This window comes from Cyprinodon variegatus, unplaced genomic scaffold (genome assembly GCF_000732505.1).
Source record: "Cyprinodon variegatus isolate N-32 unplaced genomic scaffold, C_variegatus-1.0 Scaffold264, whole genome shotgun sequence".
NCBI classification, from domain to species: domain Eukaryota; kingdom Metazoa; phylum Chordata; class Actinopteri; order Cyprinodontiformes; family Cyprinodontidae; genus Cyprinodon; species Cyprinodon variegatus.
The window spans coordinates 451,314-476,128 of NW_015150717.1; the positions used below are offsets into that span (position 1 = coordinate 451,314).

The following is a 24,815-nucleotide window of genomic DNA, read 5'->3' on the forward strand; positions in this document are numbered from 1 at the left end:
AAAGATTTCAATAGCATCTTTGATTTATTTTAGCATCCAAAAATAATCCAATAAGAGTAGCATTTATTTTTTTTCTTTACATCGAGGATCCTCAACCTTTATTGAATGGTACAAATCTGATTTTTACATTCTATATTTTCAACAGAAAGTGAACACCACATCCTTTTTATTATATTGGCTCAGAGATTAAATACAAAATAACTAAATATGTATGCAAAATTGTAAACACAATCAATTACTGTTCCTAAATTACAGCTTTTAAAACCCAAGATTGCACAACTTGAGTAAAATACGACAGGAAACAGATTCATCAAAACAGCAGAGATTATACCTGTTCAGAGATGGAGAGATTAGAAAGCAACCTTGAGTGAACAGTCTATTTTTCCTACCATCTTTCTTTTTTGTCACATTCACTTTATTACATGTAACTTAATTTCTGGACATCTATGGTTTGATTTTTTGCATGTGTGGATTGCATGGATTGTTACATGCATGTTACTTGATACATCTGGTGAAAAATATGGACCTATATAAATATATATATGTTATTGAGAAAAATGGTGGCATGTTCAAAACTTATTTCACCTGCTACACACACACACACACACACACACACACACACAAACACACACACACACATATATATATATATATATATATATATATATGAAAAAAAATAACCTGCCAGTTATTTTTATTACGTTGGTTGGTTAGTAAACAAGTCTTATGAGGCTCCTGAACTAAGGTGTTTTCTGTAATGTTCAGGAAATATTCAGTCATAATTTTATTTAATGGGACGGTATGTAAACTTTCAGGCACAACTGCTTATGTGCATCTCTGAGATCTGCTGCGAGTGCAGGCACATGTGCACACTTGACCTCAGCAGAGGGTAGGGCCCAGGTGTGCTGATCCACACACCGCAGTTCTGCCATGAAGGAAATTAGAATCTTAAGGACACTCTGCAAGTACAACTTGAAATTACAGCCTTTTCCAGTTGAGTGACTGGACTCCAATCCAGTTTGTTCCACTGGAGTGAACACCTATCCGTCTGCATCAAATATTCAAAGAATTGCCTCTGTATTCTAGGCAAGATGACTGCTTCAATTTTCTTTTCTCACACTAATCTTCGACACTGCCATCTTTCTTTTTTTTAAGCAGAAGTAGTGAGTATTCATCAAGTACAGATCTAATTTTGCAACAACAAATGATAACAAATATTAATCATTAAATGTGGAGAGACTATAATAATGAAAACAGTGTTGATAGAAATATTGTGTCTCAGATCAACAGCTTGATGGTGGTCCCATGAATTACCCCCATCTCATTCTGACAGGACATGCCACAGAAAATCCATCGACCAACAAAGCCTCATTTCTTGCCGGCCTTCTGAAGGACAAGCGCTGTCCACTTAGGGAAGACTGAAATTGGAAATCTCTTTTTTCATGACGAAAACAGTCCGTATGAGATAGTGAATGTGTGTCAAATGAGACAGGTGTGTGTATGTGCGGTTCTACTTCATGAGTTGCATTGGTTTGCGGGTGTAGAAGACAGACAACAGTTCAGGAAAAAACAGACAGATTGTGACTGACAGCGTTGAACATATCACTGCTTTTCATCTCCTGAATCTTTGCTGATAAATCTCATCTGTCTCATCTCGAAAGCAGAAGCATTGCTCAGCACACATTCTAAGAGTTGCAGCTTAAATCAATAGTGAAGAATAGAGGTGTTGTGCGAGGCAGTTTGTGTCTTGCAGGTCTAATAAGCGGTCTCATTCAGCGGTCCTGCCTGTTAAATTGAAGACAAGCACACTTCAGGCTGACATTAACACCAAAGTTTAAATGATTATTACTTAATCAAAAGGCAAAGGGGTCTGGAATTTTGTTACAAACCCTCAAAACTCATCAACAAAAATCATACTCATTTAATTTTTTCATATTTTGTCATGTTATAATCACATTATACCTATAGTGAAACATGGGGGTGGAAACACCATGCTGTGAGGATGCTTTCCTGTAGCATTGACAGGAGAGCTATTAAGGTGGATGAATGAGTATGTATGAACGACCGATTTTCATATATCTATTTGTAAAAGTATACCAAAAAAAAAGGTTAAATATTCTCTTACTTCTCAATTATGCAGTATGTTCTACCGGAGAAAGGGTTCAAGGAGAATGAATAATTTTGCAAGGCCAAGTTAGTAATTAGAAACATCTAAGTCGCACTTGGACATATCCCCTTGACCTGATTTTCTGACCTTAACCTCACAAATACTGCCGATGAAGACCACAAGTACTTTCAGCCTTGCACTCCTTCCGCATGAATGATGTGACACTCCGACTTCTCGAGTTATATATCTCTCTGCTCTCACTCTTGCATTTGACAGGTTGCTCTGGGATTTTCCCATCCCTCTTTTCAGTCCCTTCACACACAAATAATACATGGGAACAATCATATGATAATGCGCAAGATGTCTGCCTTTGCTGCAAAGTCATCAAAGCAGGAAAGCAGCAATGAGATGAAGGAAGTTAAGATGGGACGGCTGGATCCATCAGAATTGTTTTTAGTTACTTAGTGAGGGAGGAAGCAGATGAAGACAGAGGAGACCAAATGGAAACAGAGTTTTTTTTCTTTATTATTCAGAGCAGACAGAGTACTCACTCCCCTTTACATTAGAACCCACTCATAAAATAGAGTTTTAATTAGCTGCAGTAATTACAGGACAATGTTTCTGCTCATCAATCTGCTCAGAGCATTTTCTGCCATCAGGGAAGCTGTTTTTTTTAGTTTGTCATGTTTTTTTTTTTTTTGCATGAATGCTCATGCACACATGTAGAGGATATTGGTGAGACAATGAATACATGATAGGAAGTGGTCAGAAGCCAAATCAGAAAACAAAGTCAATTATATATATATTTCAGTCCAAAATGATAATAAAAGCAGAGCACATCCAATACATTGATTAAACATGGGCCATATGCTGTATGCTTCAGTGCTCTATAGCTGCTACTAACTAAATACTTATTACGGAAAGGAAAATCAAACAATCAGAGCTCTTACGTTAGGTTGATTAAAGGTATAGAGGAAAATCTTTTATTTCCGGGTGGATCATCTAAATAAGTGGTCCTCCTAATTGTCAATCATTCGGATGATATGTTTACATAAGGCCGTCCTACATGCTCGTCCCGTTAGCTATCTTTTTCTGCGTATGCACACGTTCAGGCGTATATCTGTGGTGAGCTACGGTTTCAGACCTTCACACCTTTCTGCCCACGGTTCTTTGAAAATGCAGGATGCAGATATATCCCAGAATGCTTTGCGGAGAGAGCTCTCCTCCCAAAGCGTTATTATTTGCTGTCCCAGCGGCCTGTCACTTCACACATCGAGTGGAGAGGGCGGGTCTTTAAAAAAACTTGTGAAAATCCTCCACAATACCTTTAATGTGTGTAATCCACAGTTGTGTGTAATTTCTATCAATTAGACCAAGCTGTAAGGAAAAATCTGGAACGTTTTCAGCATCCCTTTAAAATTAAGAACAATGAGGATTCAGAGTGGTCTACTGCATCATTACCAGGTGTGCTACCTTTCCATGATCACACGGTCAGAATATAAAATCAGCATTCTTTCGTTGTTACTTCACTCTAACTAAATGGTAATGGTATCTGTTTTTATGTTGTTTTTTTAATGTGGATTGATGCTCCTAAATAGAGCAGGTTCAGCAGGGATTGCTAGCATAGTTTTGTTTTGCAGAAAGTGATGAGGGCTTTTATTTTTTCATAGGAGTCTGATGCCGCTTTATTCTGTGCATTAAAAGGAAGATAAGAATTTCTTTAGTCTAATTAAATGCAGATACCAGTAAACAGTGTGGATTGTGATCTCAATATTAAGGAGCAAAAAAAAGAAAAGAAATAGTAATATTAATGGATGATTTCAATTCAGGACTTGAATATATGTACTGTTAAAGAATTGTGTTATCGCCATAGTTATTTACAATAATAGCCTTTATAATGGTACAATACACGTTATTTCTCTTGCAAATCTTGCTGTTTGTCTGAGTCAGTCCCCCATATACTGCATTTTCTAAGTCAGGTTGCCCTAACTGTTTAATGATTTGAAAATGCCTGATTTAGACAGCAGAGAAGCAGCAATTATGGGAATAAATAAGAAGAAAGATAAACAAACATCAAGAGGGAGTCATGTGGTGACGGAGTCTAAAAAAACAGCTGGAAGCATCAGTTAATGGCGCTTTATTTGTCTCTTTGCTGCAGCCTATGAGCATTCCTCCATTGCTCACCAGGGACACAGCTATCACTCACTTTTTTCTTGCAACAATTCCTGCTGACTTTTGTCCAAAATTCGTTCTTCTGAAACCGTCCTATGCACATTGGCTTTCCGTTTATCCTTCATTTTCTTCTTAGACTCACACGTATCAGTTTGTGTGGCCACAGCCTTTTAGCTCTTGCTTCTTCGCTGCACAAGTGTTCTCTGAGCAGTGCATTGGGTAAATTGGGTTGTGGATGTGTGCTTGAGAAGAGAGGTCTGACGAGAGAATAGAGGGGATTTAGATGATACGGAGGGCTGAGCAGTCAGTACAGCAGAGATTAGGGCAGCTGTGTCAAAGCCATGACAGTCTGCCTGCCTCCGTGCTTGTAGTGATGAAACTCAGAGGTAGAACAGGGGAAGGATCTGTGTTTGTGTGCTCTAACCTGCAATGACAGATTGTATGGAAGCGGCTCTGACCCAACAGGAGGTCTCCCTCCTCAACTCCATTTAATCAACCGTGTGGAAAAAGTGTGGAATGGAAGGACCATTCCACACTTTTTACAGCTCCTTCCTCTGGAAATAAAGAAACTCACAATAGGCTCTACAGCCTCCTGTAGTAACACAAGGCGTTGAGTCTAATGAGCACAAAGTCCTATGGCCTTTGTAAGGGAAAGGAAGGCTTAGAACCAAACTAGGGCTTGCTGATGACACACTGGCCAACTTGTCTTTATGTTCATCCATCCGTTTTCTAAGTCCATTCTTTCATATCCAGGGTTGAGAGGAATTACACTGGGTTCAAATGAAGAAAAATTAACATTGAGCCCCCCTGGTGAAGATATAAGCTTGAAATAGTGGTTGTTATAAAACCATGGAGACTCCATTCTTCACTGAAGACCTCTAAAATCAATGTTTAGAGATGTCCTTTGTTATCTTGAACAGTGTACATCGTGTCAAATATAACAGGTTTTAGTCAAGACTAGACTTTGAAATGCTATTTTGTTGGGGACTTTTTAATATTTGGTTTGATTTTAGGTTTGGCCAAGTTTAGGTGCTTCACTTGAAGAGAAAGCGGCCACTGGGTGTCAACATATTTATCTCTCATAGAAACAGCAATCCATGCATAACAATCTCTAAATTCCCAGACAAACTAGTGTGGAGTTAGGAAGCTGAGGCAGAGGCAAATTTAGCAAAAAACAGATTTATTTGACATCCACAGACGGAGAGAAAAGCTTGGACTTGGGCAAGCTCAGCACACACATTTATTCTGCACAAATCCCAACACACACACTCTCCCTTGGAACTATCCAACCTCTGCATAAAGAACTTTCTCACACACAACATTGTTTATTCCCCAAAACAACTTCAGTTAATCAAGAACATTCCCTGTTAGGATAATATGTCTTTCACTGGCCAGATAAACATTTTACAACAGCTACCTTCCATTCACGGCACAAAGCAGGGTGAGGAAACTTTTCTTTTATCACACCCAGCTTTCATTTCACCCCAATTAGGCCGAGGAAAAAACATGCTTTCATACTGGTCAAATAATAAAGTGTTCATCATAAAATATTTCTGTAAATCTAAGATTATATAATGGAAATGAAGCATCAGCGCTTCACCTGAACCACCTGTGGTGTCCCTCGTTCAGCTCCAGGCAGATAACTTTCACCCACCTCAATGCCATCTTCCTACTCCTTCTGATATTACTCTCAGTCCAACTCATCATCTGGCTTATTCCAAAGACTACTCTCATCCTTTTCTAGGTTGTTCATCTAAGAAAATCTTGTTTCACAGCATTGAAGTCTTCTGCCAGCACCCGAGTGTCAAAGAATCCATTTTATTTCTTTATCTGCTTCTGTCTCCTTGAACTCCAGTCGGCCACAGTAGAAGGCCGCTCACACTGAGCCTGGTTCTGCTGGAGGTTTCTTCCTGTTAAAAGATAGTTTTTCTCTCCACTGTCACTACATGCATGCTCAGTTTGAGGAATTGCAGAAAATCAATGAGTCCTCGCAATCAGCTGGTTTTCCTTCGATAGAAATACGTTGAAGAATATGATTGTGCTACCTGTATAAATAAACTGAATATTTTTCTAATTGTAGCTTTTCTCTGCGTGAGTCTCTCCAGGTTGAAATAACCAGTTGCTGCAACATCAGATTATACAAGTCAAGTAAAAGATACCTTTTCATATTATTTTTGAAAATAATAACTTGTGTAACTGATTTCCTGTGATAAAATGTCCCCTTGATTATATGTAGAGTTGCGTTTCTAACCAGCAAATTGTGTTTTTTTTGTGTTCAAAATGTCATAAACCCACTAAGGATGTCCCAGTGTAATATTAAAATCAGGAAGTGGTCCTGCATCAGCCAATAATTAAAAAGCAGAATAAGGAATATTTGAACTTGCATGTAATATCTCTAATATAGGCATGCTGATGAAATCACTTTGTTCTGTTTTCTAGTTAAAGGTGTCTTATTTCATCTAGTGCAACTACCTCTATAACTATGTGTTTTTCTGCAGCTGTTCTGTAAGATTTACCTGATAAAGGCCTTTTTTTCTATAATACTGAATCAAAGTCAAACATCCAATTCAACTGAGTGTGGGAGATTTGTTTTTAACTTTTAAAATACTGATCAAGACAAAATGATTTCAAGCTCATTCATTATTTTACAAAACCCATCAACAGGGATCTAGAAGTTTGCCCATGAATTAGTTGGTCACGTTAGCCTGGAAGAAAAAGGAAGAACTACCACAGACTCTGTACTTAAACGCGGTAGAGGGAGTTTATACGAAGTAGAGATCAATGATCAGCTCCACGCCTTATTGGCTTAAACTGAGGTCTTTATCACCATGTCTCCTCCTACTTCCTTTCCGCTGCCTTACCTCATAAATTCAGAGCAGCTAATTGGACATGACTGCGTTTATGTTCCAGCCTCATAAATTTCTTTCTCTGAAGGGAGAAGATCGATTTTCCTCGAGCGCAGCAGTCCGTAGCTGAACGGGGCCTCTTCAAACGTTCGCTCCGCTCTTTACCACCCCTCACCTCTTTTTTTTTTTTTTTTCAGCACTATCCATCCCCTCATCTGTGCTTCCACTCTCTCTCTCAAGACTAAACAGATAATCTATAACTGACCTGCTCGGCAGGAGTGTGGGGAGCAGGGATTACAGTGCACTGCTTTCCAATACTTTTCTCACTTTCTTCTCAGATCGTTCCAGACTTCCATTTTAGTTTAAACCGAGTTAGAGATTCTCAGCCCTGTAGCAGTCATTATTTATTGTGGGTAACTAAAAACACAAATGCCTTAGATAAACCTCCCTTTCTTCCCATAATTGATCATTTTTTCTATTTTTTTTTCCTGAGAAAACTCACTTCTCATGGGGAGAAGAAGGCTGTTGGCCAATCAGAGTTTGTGACTGCAGTACCTACTGCACAACAACAGTATTATTTGCAACATTTGGAAGTCAAACTCTAGTAAAAGGTATGTGCAATATATATAAACTGCTGCTATTACAAAACTGTAAGTGACAGTAAAAAAAAATAAAAAAGATGTTGGACATTTTTTTTAGTCTATGATTAGGACCACTTTCATTTAAAAATGTGAGCCTTATAAAGCACAGAATAAACAACAGGATATAAGTAGTATTTACAAATATGAGTGTCTTATTGTAAATAAATAATAGAGGGAAGGAAGCGTGTAATAGCTTAGTCATCGACTACCCTTGCAGTGAGGTTTTCATCGAGGTCAACAGAGAGACAGGCCGGAGTAAGAAACTGCCTCTGTGTCAGTTTGCTTTTGCCATTAGCGCTCTGTGGCGCCGACCTGAAGGTCAAAGTTTGAACAACATCTAACTAGAATGTGTGGCGTCTGTAGTGATTGTAAGTGCTTTTTTTTTACCCCTAGACATCTATAGATCATTAAATGAGGGTGGGTTAGCCTCTTACAACCAAAAATTGCTATTTTTACATGAAGAACTGATCAGATCAGAAATGTTTAATGTAAACATGTCAGACCGAAGATTCTAGTCCGATTCAGTCAGATGGGAAAGAAATTTAATTCCGATTTTGAGAGGTGTTTTTTTTCTGATCGCCATTCCGATTGTCATCCATGTACACCCCATTTGGATCTTTGGAGTAATATCACCTCCTCTGCACATGTGTGCATCATCATCATGACGTTTTTCTTTACTATTGCTACTTTAACCTTCATTTTTGGCTCCTGCTCCTCCTTGGTGGAGGAGGTGGCTCTAAATGCCATCCTGCCCTCTACCCCTGTAGTAAAGCAGTGTTAGCATATGGTACCGCTGACCGCTGAGGCCTTAACTTAACTAAAATGAACACCAAAAACAAAAGCATGATGCAACGTAGGTCAATAGTGTAAAAAAAAAAAACATATAAAAGACACAAATGAAGAGAAATGTGCAGGGCTCAGCACCATGTCTCCTACCAGCCGGGGCTGGCACAAACGGTAGCTAAAGTCTGATTGAACGCTTGGTACATGTACAGTATACACATGTCATGATCGGATAATTTTAGTGTCCATGGAAACAGAGATTTTGAACTTCCAATCCAGATTTAGATCGGATTGGGGAAATTTTGTGCATGTAAACGTATCTAGAGATGGAGATTGGACCTGTTATGTTTTCTAGATGAATCAAACCACAGAATGATAAATGTGCACAAAACAGACTAAAGGGTGGTGTAGAAAATTACCAGCAGCTTGTTTGGAAGGTTGTTATACAGTCAACAGAGCCTTAGTCTTAGGAACACCTAACACAAAGATTTAACACTCGTTTATGTAGGAGATTACTTAAAAGGATGGCTCCAAGGACCAGAAGTGGTTTGCAGTTAACACGGTGTTGTTGACAATGATGAGAGGAGGCACAGATGGGGTATTTTGTGGACGTTTTCCCTAATTCCTGCCATTTTTAGCAGGAGTGATTCAGTGGAACAACCAATCCATCAGTGTATTCTCATTATCAGTTCGTATGAAATCGTACAAAAAGTTATGCACAGTATTTCGTACGTTTTTGACGTTTTTTTCGTCGTAATATGTTGAATCCATCTCCGGTTCATATGCATATTTATCATTATTCCAGATTCTGCACTAATGTCAGTAGGCGTGTTCACATGGATATAGGTATTTGGGTGATTGGAATAAAAATGTGTTACGTAATTACAATAATGGAAATATTGAGATTGGATTGAGATTAATGATAATAAAATTAGGTAAATATATTCTGATTAAGAGGGTAGTTTGTTCCAATCCAAAATCCAAACATCATCCATCAAAAACACTTCTTCCAGGAAACTTCGTTAAATTAAAGCTTTCCAGAAAGTATCCTACAATTTACAGGACCAGTTTTAAGATTTCTAAGTAATTGTTATTGTGCAACATTAAACTCTAAACTGATGACATTTGGGAGAATGCCATCCCTCCTGCCATTGTTACTCTTGTAGTTGTGATATTAAGTTACCCAAGGAGTTCCAGAAGGTCAGTCTTTGTTGCCCAAGTTCTAGATCAACCAGATTGCATTTAAGTTAAAACGGCTTTAGTAAGCCCCAAATGTGTAACATTATTATATTATTATGGTGGGACAGTAAGGCAAAAAGCAGCTGTTCTGATATGACTCTTTGATTGTTTGACTCTTGGCATTTCACCATTCCATTTAAAGTGACGATTTATTGACAAAACCTAAAGGAAATCAAATCTTTTGTCATTCATAATTCACTGTGGAAGTATTTTTTACAGTGAAGAATACCTGTTGTTAGGTAAATCCCATACTTGTCAGATGAATAAAAATAATGCGATAGGGGCTTAAAGACAGTTTTACCAGGTGTGCAATCCAAAAAGAAAAAGTTTTTTTTTAAAATGTGTCAACAAAAAATCAGCTGAAGAACTGACTGGCAAAAGAAGTTATCCAAACTTAAAAGAAAAAAGCCAAAAGTAGCCCAAAGATTGTGCGTCTGTAAAATATTTTGGCTTTAAAGAGGATAAAGATAATGAATAAAATATGTAGTTACGTAAAAACTCAGGTACCTGAACAGTCTTAAATAAACATAGGTCTTTAAACCAATTACTGATTAAAGTACCAGTGAAATGTCATAGTATATTGGTGCATCACATATAGCAAATGCAGTTTAACATCAAACAGTGGTGCTTTACTGCTGATCAGTTATAGTTCAGCTGTCCAAACTGAAAGTAACAGTGAATGTGTTAACAAAGCCCGCTCACAAGCCCCACCTTGCTCTTTTAATCATACTATCCGTTCCGAGTTTTCCATCTGATGTTGTTTCTTTTCTTCCTGTCTCTAGGTGCCTCGGTTTGGTTATTGGTTTTATCATGAGACCAAAACAATATCATAGCTGAAAAAATGACCATTATTTACTCTGGTTTGACAATTGCCTTTTTTGCTCTGCTTTTGAAGGTCGGATCGTAGAGTGCAGCTCTGGCTGTATTGTTTTTGATCTGAAAGCCTGATAACTGGGTTAGCCAAACTGATACCAAGACTTTGTTTTTAATTTTCTTTTTTTGGATTGATACCAAGACTATACTCAAACCGTCCCAACCCTACGCCACACAGAAATTTGATTGTTTTGTTTAAAGGACCCTTCAGAATAAATTTAAAACTGACTCTGGTCAAAGTTTGACTTTTTTATTAACTGTTCAATATTGTGGTCACATTGTTATGACTGATGAACAAAAATTTGAGTTAATTTGTATTCATTTTACAGCAGGACAAAACTTTTATTTATGTTCCAAAATATTTTAATCTTTTATCAATTTGTTAGGTTTTGCATTGCACCTACAGCTCTCCATCAGTAGGGGTCCTTACAACCAGTGAACCTTTCTTTTCAAAGACTTTCTTTAAGACTGTTAACATGAAAATAAGAGGCCAAAAAAAGTGTGTGTGTCCTGTTCCTATAAATACAACACACACAAAACCAGTGGTTTTACTTGTTAAATACATTTAATGTCAAGGGGAGCTGGTGGATGTCTTTGGCGTCAGATAAAACATTGAGAGATGCGTCAAGCAAAAAGATGTCTTAAATTATTCAGATTGGAGGGATGACCTTGACTGTCTTTGCAATCCACACCTTGTGTGTCTTTGTAGCCTGTGTGTGCAGTACGGATGCTGGACGATGAATGTGTGAACTCCCTGGTGTGTTTTGGGGATAATTCTTTATTTTAGCACAGCATGCACTCAGTAAGGAAGTGCCTCAGTCTGTGACCGTGCACTTTAATGTGGGATAGATGGAGGGACAAGGAGAGACTTTGTGGGACTAAGCTTACAGGTAAATTATTTACACAGCATAAAATAAATGGCTATTGCGTGCCATACTTGTGCTCCAACCTGAGAGCAGCCATGTGATTGGTTGTTTGGGTCATGTAATAGACCAGCAGGCAAACCAGGCCTTGCTTTGAGGTACCCATTCTCTGAAGTAAGCCATGTATGCACAAGACCAAACAGGTAAATAATGGAGCCGGGGCACGTCCTGTTCTGCTATCCAGACCTCAGAGGACTACTCTCATGATTGCAGCAGAGTCTGCTGAGAGTGAGAGAGCTATATATTGAAGCAGTTCAGGTGTGGGTTACATGCCAGCTGTGTACTGTTTTTGCTGGCCTTTGAAAACAACAGGGCAAAGTAATATGCTGCTTTCGGAGAGAAGAATTTCTTTTTTACATGCTTACAGAGGTGTTGTTGCTGAACTACCGTACTAGGTGTCGATCTGCTATTTTGAAGATATTGTTCAGTTAGAATTTACATAATGCCTCTTTTAAGATTTTAATGAGAGGCTGCATGGGCTACTAAGGCTCTTAGTTTGTGCATTGCATTGTGGGTTGCTGTGGTATTTGCCAATTTATGAGCAGTTGCATTGGATGCTTAGGTCAAATCAAACCAAGACAACTTTTTTTGTTCTTCCTTTTTATTCCATTTGCAATAACTTTTATGATTTAAGTAAAGGCTTTTGGATGTAAATGGGATTAATTTGAGAGTGTGTCACCTTGTGTTTAAATTTTGATAAATTGATAGTAACTAATTCGTAAATATAATAACTAGCACCAAAGGTGTGTGTTAATATATAAGTACAGGTTCATCCTACATTTTTACAAGCATGTAGATTCTTAGTATAGAAATACTGTAACCTTATCTCATTTATTTTAATAAGCCAACATATGCATCACCAAAATCCCATACTGTTAGATCATCTCCTTCTATATATAAATAACACCAGTAAGGACATTTTAAGGTTGAAAACATCCAACAAAAGGATCCAATGTTCATCACACCTGCCTTAGTCTATGTTTAGGCTAATGGGGGAATGTGGGATGCTGAGTAAAAGCACCATATCAGCAACTCCACCCCATGATACTAATGAAAAGCTGTACTTAGAATATTTCCTCACTGAAATGTATCACCCATTAATGAAGGCACCATCTGAAGTGAATGACCACTGAGAAGGCTCACCCTGCAATGGGACGGGGTTGATAATTACAGATCTCACATAAACTGTAATAGTGATGCAAGGGGAGTAATGACACAGACATTGTCTTACTGAGGCAGACATGTCGATGCATTTCAATGCCACTTCCACTGAGGACGGTCCCAGCCCTGGTCTGTCCAACCCTGAATGTCCTGAAATCACCATAAAACTGCGCTTGATATTAAAGTGTAACCTCCCTGCAGACTACTTACTGCTGCTGAATTTGTTTTAATGAACACTCTTACAAAGAGTAACACCTGGGGTGAGAGGAAATTGGGTGTGAGATGGAGGGAGAGGGGTTGTTATAAGTTCTCTTATTTAAGATATGAACAAGGAGAAAGTAGTAATGGGAGAAGGGAGGCAATGGGAGGAATAAAAAAGTGATGAAGAGGCAGAAATGCTAGGAAGGGATGGGATTTGTTGGGAGATCCTTCCTGTTCTCTGTTCCCCCACAGAGCTTCGAAACCCCCTAAGGGTGTTATAACTCTGCGGGATATCTGTATCAGCTTCTTGTTTATGTAGAAGACTAAAAAAAGCAGCGATTATAGATAAGAACCAGAGTCCATGCAGGACTTCTGCGCCTCTCAGATCTCTCAATTAACAAATGCATGTTTGAAAGCAAGGCTATTTATTTAAATTGCTTAGGGGGCAAAAATTACAGAAACTAAGCACTCATGGGCTGGTCATCCAGCAGTTTTAATCATCATGTGAACAGAAACAAAAAAACAAACAAACACACGAATTAAAGAGATCTTTTACAGTTGAAATGTGTTTATTTACCTAATTGAATCGTAAATGAAATAAGGCAGAAATTATAGTGTGATTAAAAATTCCTTTTCTCTGCAGCAGCAGTAAAGGTATTCCAATGTGACACAATATTTATGTGGAGCATATTACAATAATATTCTGGTGATTTGCAAAACCCTTCCAACTTCTAACTTTTATTGAATCTGTTTTGTTAATACTGGAGAGAAATGCACTGCTGTGCTGCCTAATTTTAATGACAAAGTTATTGAAATTGGATTTAGGTTTGTGAGAAAATAAACTTTCAAGCGAGAACCAGAAGCAGGCCTCTCTCAGATGATCATTTTTTCACTGCAGTCATTTGTGGTCTGGACTAAAGACATCCTCAGTTCCTAAGTGTCTTGGGCTCCACCAGTTTAATACTGCTACTCTGATGTCTAATATTTTTACAGATTTAAAGATGCAGACTCGAACAAACCTACAACTGTTGGCTTGACAGAACCACCTTCAAATTTTTGTACAAATTAAATTCTTTGTTTGAATAACTTGTGTGAAATGATCTCTAAGCTCTAAAACATACACAGAAATACAAGCTGAAAGAAAACACCCAATACTGTTCAGGGCTCTTTACTCCCATTGTTTAATATTAAAGCTTAATTCCCAAGAGAACTTCGAGGGGAGAATGCCCGGGGAGGAGGAGCCAACTTGGGATCATCCAGAGGACAAGGGTTAATATAATTATCCTACCAAAACCTTGAGACTGAGAGAACATCATTAGTCATAGCGGGTGAAAAGCTACCTGCAGGCCAGGGGAGAGGCAAAGAAAGGAGGAGGGATGAACAGGGGAAGGGAAAGCATAAAGGAGAGCATCAAAACCCACTTGTGCACTTAGCAAGACAATTAGCACAAGGACTTAAACTTGGGGGTCTTAGTTAGGGAAAAAAGAAAAGAACAATGGCTGTCTTTAGCTACACTGTGAAGGAAAACAAAAACTTACTCATTAAGTAGATGTTCCTAGAAAAGCCAAATAATTACTATATTATTGATAAATGGTTAATAGGTTGAACTAAGCTCTATTTTGAGGCATGTGTGAAACTGAATTTCCATGTTCATGAAATGAAGTAGGGCTGCAATTAATGATTATTTTGCAAATTGATTAATCTGTCAATTATTTTTTTCGATTAATCGATAACTAACCTTGAGCCAAAAGGTACTTAAAGAGGGCTTTTAGGTTGTTGCAGTCGTCCCCAAACTGGAAAGCTACTCAAAATCCAGGGAAGTGTGGCTGCGGTGTTTGATATGGAAGTCTTACGCATATAAAGATTGTTGGATGTAATTTCTACACAACTGTAAATCTGACTATGAGGGAGGGAGGTGGTGTCAGATTATTATTATTTCAATTTCTGCATGACAAATTGTATAAGTGTTTAAGGTGTCTAATAATAAAGTTTTTTTTCTCTTTGAGACTGGCTTTTGGGAAGTCATGAATATCTAAGCTTATAAAACATGTTTAAAAATATCATTAATTCTTTTTTCAGAAATTTTTGTCAGGTTGCAGTTTAAGTTTCATTAAAAAAAATTCCATATAACAGGCTCACTGAGACAAATAAACAAAAGCAGATTTGTGAAATTGGATAGATTTATGACATGTTGCCGGTATCTAATCAGTGGGATCAGTTGCAACTGTGGATTTTTTTTTTTTGATAAACATTGTGAAAATTCTGTCCCATTTAATCATAATAATGATACGGACAATTAGCCTACAGATGTAAGTTTAATGGTTGGTTTAGTAACTTATCTTAAAACTAAATACCCACTGCATACCTATACTACAGCTAAATGTTAATGTTTTATTCCAAATAGAAAAAAAGTAGTAAGAATGCCAAAGCATTTTATAAAAGCAGAAGTAAAGTTCTATAAATCCTAAATTGGTCTTTAGGGAATCCATATTCAGTAGGCGTGTAAAGATAAACTTAAATCTCAGTTCAGTTGAAGATCTGATCACCGTTCAGTATGATTTTGGCTCATTTCATCAAGAGAGGCATATTGTTTATTTTTTTATGACTTTATTTAGTCTTAGATAAAGGCAATAATAAGGTTTAAAAACAGTTTGATTTCAAGTGTTGTGGAACTTCAAATGTAGGCTAAGTTGGAAGTGACTGGAGATTTTGAATGATTAATTGATTACAGATAATAAAGCCAATCCCTAGATAATTAGCCAACAATACAACCGCATGAAAATGGCCAAGGGTTTTATTTATGAATTTTTAAACAGGAATGCATTCATATGAAAATAAAAAATATAACATTAATCTGCATTTATTGTGATATGTACTGTAGATAATTCATTGAATCAGTTGTTGCTGAATTCACAAGATCAGCTGATGTGATATCCTGTCTCTTCAGAGGAAAGATGTGCAACAGATATAGGTAAAGACGAATGCAGAGAGTTAATTTTGTTGCTTTGTACTTGTGACAGTGTAATGACAATAAAGTTGAATTCTATTTTGTTCTATTCTATTTATTCTGCATTTGCAATAACCCTATCAGACAACAGCAGAATAACATATTTTGCTGATGCCACAGATAAGCGTTCCTTAAAAATTCATCGAAAGCTTTGATTATAGTCCTAAACTTTTCATAAGTTAGAGAGTTGTTGTGGTTTGTTTTTATAAGTCAGTTTGTTAATGACATCCTCTGCAGATCTGTTTGGTTGACCTCGAACGCTGCTGTCTGTCATCAAGGTCCACGATGGGACCAGATTTTGGTTAAAGTGAAAGTCTGTGAAATCAAACTCTGATTGCTAACTCTAGGGGACAGAACCTTTCTCGAAAAAACACATGAGCGTTTATTTTCTCTCTCTCGCACATTGAGCCTTCAGCTGATGAGTTGTTGATCGGTACCCATCAACATGGCTGTAATTACACAGACAGTTCAACAGTAGAGATGGCAGTGTGTTTTTGATCACACTATAACTGTAATAATGCTATGCTAATGAATGTGGCTGACTGAGAACAAGCTATCTCTTCAAGGACACCTCATGTTCTCCAACTTACAATTCCCAGAGTGCTTTTCAGCTTCAGAGCATGCTTACGGTGTCAAGAGATTCTCCTTCTCACCAGATGTAAAGTAAGGCACAGTGCAAATGCTTTTTTCTTTTTTTTCCCGGTTTTGTTTTAAAAAGGATGTTTATGGGTAAGACGTGGGAGAGAAGAAATCTACTGAAGGGGGTGGGGAGGCAAAAAATACTCATCTGTGAGAGAAAAGAAATGAAAGGAAAACAGGCAGAATCGCTGACTATAACTTTCTTCCTTTGTGAGAGGGAATAAACTGTGATTATCAAATCAGTTACAACCGTCGCGTCATAAATCATTGCATATGAGAGGAATGATGACACCTCACTGTTCCACAGCTTTCCGCATGCCATTCTTTTCCAGGGAGCACTCATGAATGATTTAAAAAGTGGTCTGTTTCTAAGACTTGGGTACCTCTAAGGGAGATAACTCAGGTAGGAGGAGTCACTGTAAGATAGGAGGGGCTCAAAGTAAAGGTGTGCTGTGAAGGAACCGGAATGTCAGGCATTGCGTTTTGTTATGTCTTTCAAAAATATCAAAAATATAAAACTTTTTAATGTTTCCACCATCTAATCCTTTAATGTATGAGACAAACTAAAGTAAGGCTGCCTAAAATGTGAATACCAGGAAACAATATTAAGTGATACACTGCTTTTAAAGATGTTTCTTATAGTCTAAAATTTGAAATGTATTTGGGTGCTAATTTTATCCTGCACACATCAGACAAAACTTACTTTCAGTTAAGGCTGGAAAATCTTTGTGATTTCTTATGTTCTTTTCTTTGGCAACTTGTACTTCTTTCCCACTTGCCAAAAAAACATTTAAACCCGGGAACAATCATCTTTTAGTGGCAGTGGGAACAGCTCACTAAACCGTGTCAAACGATTTGGCAATTGACCCAGGCTAAAATGGCCTTCAAACAGCAATGCTACGTACTGTGGGAACAGCAGACATGGGTCAGCCTGCTAATCTATGTGACACCATTGAGCACAACGAAAGTGCATCACAAGTTTGCGCCAGTCACTTCTAACCTAACAAGCTAAAACAGCTCTGTTTACATTCAATAAACATGGAGAAGCCCTGGTTAGAGGGTTTTGGATAGACAAAAGGAAAAAACACTTACTACGCCCTGGCTTCTTTACCTGTTGCTCTCCATTGTTTACTTTCCTTATTTCTTTTGCACTGGTGACTTCATCAATGCTAACCCGGTGTGATGGCTTCACCAGACACCAGGCACCGAGGCTACACAGCTTTCCATTTGGGGATCAAACTCAACTTTTTGCCAATGGGAAGGAGAACCAAATGCCAATTATTAGTGGGTCAACCTGTGTTTGAAAAACCCGCATTAACCCTGTGTTTTTGGAGGGACAGATGCTAAAGACTGCATGTGCATAGGATAAACGTGCAGACAGTTTTAAATTGCTTGAGCTACTTGATGCTTGAGAGTGGCCGTGAATAAAAAGAAGAGGTGAAAAGCAGTGTACCTTATTATATTATATTATATTATTATAAGTATAAAAGAAATAAGAAAGATTATGATGACTAATTTAAATTATAGTGCATTTTATGCAAGGAAGTCAAAGTGCTACTAACAAAAGTGAAAAGGTGCGTTCTCTCTTAAGAAAAATTAAGGGGAATAAATCCCTCATGCAACAAGTTTCAGGCTCCATCCCAAATGTCAAGACATTTTTGTGTGTGAGTTTACAAACTTTTAGAAGATGGTGTTTTGCATGAATGCCTCCAAAGCACCACTTTCCACAAGTTTGCTATGTCCCATTCATGACTTCTAACAAAATGTATAATTTGTTTATTTAAAAAATAATTTTCATTTGCCAGTCTCTTGTGAAGGCCAGATTTTCAGGGTACATCACAAAAAAAAAATCTGTCAGTACATTCTCCTACATGAGTAGCTGTTCTCTAAAGCTCATTGGGCTTGCTGTGCTTCTCTTTGCTGGGTCCTGGGTTAAAGTTCAGTCAATTAAAAATGCTCACATACGTTTTTTGGCAATCGTGAACCATAAGGCATCTGAGGCTTTCAGAGAGCTGTATTTACAGCTTAATACTAAAATTCAAAGTAAATAGAGATGTACTTTAATTACCAGTTTAATGCTTTCTGATGGCGATTTTATTTAGGAGTATCCAGGTAAAAATAGCTTAATATAAAAGAAAATGTTAAAAGAAAATATGTTATTTTCAGTTTTCTTCTTAGTAATGTGCTTCTTCTGTTACTTCTACCAGATGAAATCATGTGACAGAAAATAGCTGACAATAATTTCAGCGCAAAGTGGTGTTTTATTCCAACACTACACATGGAAGTTTTCAGCTGTGTGCATGGATAAATGGTGGCCGTGTTAACTGGTGAATAATATTTACAGAGCTTCACACCGTACATCATTCATCACAAAATCCCGCTCCCCGACTAGTCCCCTGAAACTAGGAATTAATCCATCATCTGCCTGCATCTCTTTTCTCTCCTTTATCCTGGCTTACACTTCCCATCCGCTCACCTTTCGTCTGCTAAGGACGGGAAAAGAAAACTTATGAGTAATTCAAAAATAGAGTGGCAGTCTCCAAAGTCAAAGTCACTCTAACAAGCTCATTGAGACACTGGAAAAAAGAATGAAGTGCCCTAAAGAACAGGGAGTGGGGGCAGAGGGTAAGCATCTGTTCCTTCCTCGTTCTCTTGTGGAGTGGAGGGGCAAGCCCAGAAACAAAGACTCTCCACTATCTGCCCTGTCGTCCTCATTCACGCTTCCACTGAAACAAAAACCTTTGTACAAGTAGGATTAGCAGCAGAAAGCCATTAAGGGTCTAATTAGTCCTTCCCTTAGGATACAGTGTTGCAGCACGAGGGTTATATAATGGGTGATTTGCAAGTTTAAATGAGCATGTTTCCGCAGCAGTTTATCTTTATTTTTTATAAATGGTCATAAACTTTAAGCTTTTACGTTTAAGGCGTTTATTCTGCTAAACGGAGGAACTTTGATCACTCATTTCTCTGAATAATATAGTCAATCAAGATAAAGTATAAAGGTGAGTTAAAACTAAAACCTTTAACTAGTGGCTAAGGGGTGCAAATTCCGTACAAATAAATGATTGAACTGCCAATTAAGAAAGTCATGCAAATACAAAATTGAGACTGGCAAACTCAAAAAAATAGATGAACACACACACACACACACACACACACACACACACACACACACACACACACCACCCACCCCACACACACACAATAAGACAGACATGGAAAAAAACTGCTGCAAAAGAGAACAGCTACAATCAGAAGCAGGAAAGCAGGAAAGGAGACATGGAATGCAAAAACCACACCCACTGGAAAAATATAACTGATGCTAACATACAAAAACAAATGAAAAGTAAAAAAGCTGCCAGTGGCAAAAAAACTGCAAGTTAAGAAAAGCTGCAAACTAACCCCATATATTGGAAATACTCCAGACCCATAGGGTGAGACAATAATCAACTCATGTGGGTCCAGATTCTTAGTAAAGTCGTAGACAGGATCTTAACAGAGATTAGGTATCTAAAAAGATTTAAAGAAAAAAATTGACTTTTCTTTCTTTCCTTCAGATATCCTCTGGACATTTTTTGCATTTGCAGGTTCTGTCCCATTCATCATTTCTTGTTTGCAAGTTTTATTTTTATTTATCTGATTTTTGAGTTTGCCTGCTTCCTTTTTTGTGTTTGCAGTACTTTTTGAATTTGCTGTGAAATTATGAATTTACACTGCGTTTGCACCCCTTGGCCAGTGTAGCATATACTGGGCTGTATTGAATGGTTTAGTAAAAATATTCTTTTGTATTTAATCTTTTTTCAAAAAACCTTTTAATCAGCAAACTGTTATTTCTTGTTGTTCTGTGAGTATATAAGGTGTGGCTAATATCTTAAAAAAAAAGTGAAAGACAAGAGTACGTGGTATTTAAATCAACTTAATGTCTTTTAAACATCGCAAGTCAGGGTTCATGAAAATTGACTAATATATTTGTCTAACTTTGGCAAGACAGAACTGTAACAAAAAATCAAGAATATTCTATGTTTATCTTGTCACCAAGCACATTAAGGAAGATTCTGAAAAAAGGCAAATAAGTTTCTGAAGCATTATTATGATTACTTGCAGCAAAAAGTGGCATTATTATGTAAACCAAATCTAAAAACAAATAAACAAATGCTTTTAGAACATATTGAAGGAAAGGAAAGAAGTTTTAGAGTTTTATACTGTTTGTTAACTGAAATGTTTTAACAATAAACAACTTAAATGAATTGTGGATGATTTTTGCATATTTTTTAAAAGACCCACCCTCACTGAGCCCATTTCTCCTCCTAGACGCTCGGTTTAAAAGTTGCTGTTCTCATAGCTCATAGAAGCTTCCTGTGCCCGAAAGTCCACCCTAACCTCTAAATTCCTCAATCACTATATAGAGCAGGGACTATATAGTGGACTTTATAGCAAACTCATTTAAATGACCATTCGGACAGATGATCATTGCTTTTTGCTCCATTATAACATAACTCCTCATTCACTGTGCGGTGCCTGCACCATCTTTGTTATTAGTCGCCACTGTCAGGTAGCGGCAGCCTATGGCGACAGTGAGCCGCTGTGACAGCAAATCCCATAATGCTTTGTAAGGAGAAGCATTCCATGACATATCTGCCTCTTCCGAGGTCTTTCTTTTCTTCTCATACACTTTGTACACACTTTTTCTCTTACGAACCTCTGCCACTTCCAAAGAACCGCTGTGAGAAAGGTGTGAGAAAGGTGAGCTTCAATGGATGTCTGAAACCGTAGCTCACCACAGATATACACCTGAATGTGTGCATGCGCAGAAAAATACAGCTACTGGGATGAGCATGTAGGACGGCCTTACGTAAACATATCACCAGAATGATTGACAATTAGGAAGACCACTTATTTAGATGATCCACCTGGAAATAAAAGATCATCCTCTAAACCTTTAAGAGGAGTCAAATGTGAATCAAAAGATAAATATTCAGAAAACCACATAATATCCACTATTAAGTTTGATGTAGGACCTGTGATGCTGTGGGTCAGTTTCTCTTTTCAGTGACCTTGGGAATGTTGTGACACATGGCATCGTGGACATTAAACTACTTCTGAAAAGTTCTAATTTTATTGCAGTCATTACACTGCCACAAGTAGAGAGCAACGAAATGAACTATCTGCATTTGACCCATCCCCTTGGAGAGCAGTGGGCTGCCATTGTGCAGTGCCCAGAGAGCAGTGTGGGTTTAAGGATCTTTGCTCAGGGACAGTCTGTGGGAGTGGGGCTTGACTCAGAACCTCTTGATTCCAAGCGCAATGCCTTAACCACTAGACCGCCACTCCCCCGCTGGTGGCTCATACAGTCATGTCAAGACAGAGTTGGTACACCTCCGACACAAAAAATTAAACCTTCGGCTTCCATCACACTTCAAAGATTTAACTAAATTAGATGAAGAGTGAGGAGCAAGAGAGAGGACCCATGACTTTGGATGACATAGAGAGATTTTTCAAAGAGGAATAAACAAAAATCCCTTTCTCTGTGTGCTCAAACTGGATCAACGTTTTGCATTTAAAGGTCACAACATGCTGTGTAAACAAAACGTACAAAGCAGAATCCGAAACATACAGTATAATGAGAGGAACAGATTAATTATTGAAAAAAGGTCTGTACAAGTCTACCTTAAATTTAAAAAGAGTATTTTTAAAATTAGTTCAGAAGCCCATAAGTACTGTGAAGGACGGAACCTGACAGACAATTTTTTTTTTTACTCTAACTGGTTTTACTACAATACACAGATATGCTTAATCAGTTTGGTCTCCTTTTCATTTTTACAGTGAGCTGCATGTGAACATGTGAGTTGTGATAAAAAGGAGGTGAACCTGGCAGATTCACTCATGCATAAGTCTCCAGAGAAGCGGCTGTTTCTACAGGTTCGTTTGAACGGAGCAGGCTTCATTCATCCTTGTGGGCAGGCATAAAAGCAGCCTCTGCAGGAAACTTGTGGACTACTTTCTATTGTTTTTAACCAGATTTAGTGTTTTATTTCTACCTGTGGTCTTGAGTTTGTCACAAATACTTTTTGAAATGACCTCTTTGAATCCCCTGCAGTTGGTCACATAGGAGTTGCCCCCTGGTTTGGCATCTTAGAGAACACTGGAAACCAGTGATGAAGACAACCAGGAACAAGGGAGAATGGCATACGCAACATTACACTTTTATTTCTCTGTTCACAGTTTACTTTTCCAAGATGAAAGATGATGATTATTTTTCTATAGCAGAGAAATCCTTTTACACATTATCGTTGAGCTCAATCTTTTCCCCAGTTTGGTGTTATGTAAAAATACAGGGAGAATAAGGAAAATCTCCACAGTTCTTCCTCTGTGGTGGCAGATGTCTTTAAATCTGTTGGTGTTTTATGTTTTTGTGTGAATAGATTATTTGTCCCTCAGTGGAAGAAATTTCCATGAATGACCAACGAAGATACCCAGAAATAAAAGCAACTGAATACAAATGTGTAATAAAGAGTAAACACCAAATGAGCGAAGAAATACATTGTAAAAAAGTTTTATAGTTATGAATAAATATCTGACTTAGACCCCAATATACACAGTTGTATTTAGAAAAAAACTCAGCTAATTGTTTTCCTGTGTATGTAAAAGTAATAGGGTATATACAGAAATAAGAAGTTCTTTGCAGAGAATAGCAATTCGAGTTTTGTGGTTTCTGGGGAGGAATCATGACTATAGAGACACTTTCAGGAGTAGAGGAACTAATTTATTTTAGAAAAATTATTCCTTCAAGGTTCTGTAATCAGCTCAATTAAATGAGATTAATTTCTTGTTTAAGGATTAGCAATAGCAGCTGTCAAATAATAACTGAATCAAGAAAATACATATATGTGAACTTTAACAGATCCATCATCAGGTCTGTGATTGACCAATATCCTTTTTTTTTAGAGTGTCCTGTCTGGCAATGTGGCAATAAGAATAATTTTACCAGATTTTACATTCACAAGTGGAGCAGTACGGCTATCGCCATAGCGTTCCGCTTGATTTATGCATATATTTATACATGCGGGGAGTATTACAGATTATATGGACACTGCAATGTAAGTAGAACAGGAAAGGAAAAACAGAAAAAAGGAAAAGATATGGAGGAGATAAAAGGGAGATAACGATAAAAAAATTATTGACCATTATCCAAAACATGAACTTTGGTGTCATTTTAATAATCTGTATTTAAATTATTGTGCCTCTGGTACTCAACCTACCCTGTTCTGCTTCTTTGCATCATGCAAACTCACCTCAACAGAGCTACAGTGTGTCCATCAGTGTTAACAGATTAGGGGATAGTCTACTGATTTATCTTCTGTAATGAATTAGTTAAAAATTAATATGGTAAAATCCCAGCTCGAATTTTTACAAAAGAGTTTGACACCATGAGAATCTTGCAATGATTTCATTTTTTATGCGCTATTATTAAATTAAAGAGTGTCAAAGTTGTTGAAAAATTTACAAGCGTGAACTATAAGTGCATCTTCTGTGACACATAATCTAAACTGCTGTAATTTGCCGCATTAGACATTATTTTCCCACATGGGTGAGTTTTTTGGGGGTACCTTGCATCTACCAATTGTCAAAGATGATGTGGCATCTGATCATGTGCAGGCGATGCAGGGTTACCTTCCAATGTGCCTCTATATTATCTGCTAATTGGTTGTAAATCTATGCATGCTATACCCTTCCTTTGGCCCTCTGTTACATGTAGAAAAGAACTAACATCGCTTTCCCCAGCAAAAAAAATTTTCTTTTTTCTTTTCATCTCTAAGTTTGGTACATTTAAAAACACATATTACCACTTCATGAAGGATTATTAAGAAAAATTCTGTGTCTGGCTGATAATAAGCCCCCAAAACAAAGAGAAACATGAAAGCTGTTGTAAAAAAAAAAAAAAACTTGCTGGTGCTTTAAACATGTACACCAATGGAAAGTTTCCTGTGCCAGTTTGTGAGGAGATGGAGAGCTTAAACCTCTCAGCACATTAGCTCGATCAGCGGGGGAGCCAGAATAGCACAGAGAGAAACACAGACACACGGCGGATAAACGAGTCAAGCAGGCATAGAACAACATGACCACGTAAAGAATAAAAAAAATTTCTGAAGGCGTAATATTTGAATACCTTTTTTTTTTTTGCCAGTTCAGCTCTTAACAAATTCACACCACTGGAAAACAATT

At 37.6% G+C, this 24,815-nt stretch overlaps 1 protein-coding gene across 1 annotated transcript in view; it reads right to left on the reverse strand.

The window, feature by feature from the left end:
* LOC107089750 (netrin-G2-like) overlaps positions 1-24,815 on the reverse strand; it is a 94,935-nt gene that overhangs the window by 43,476 nt on the left and 26,644 nt on the right. The window lies entirely within an intron of this gene.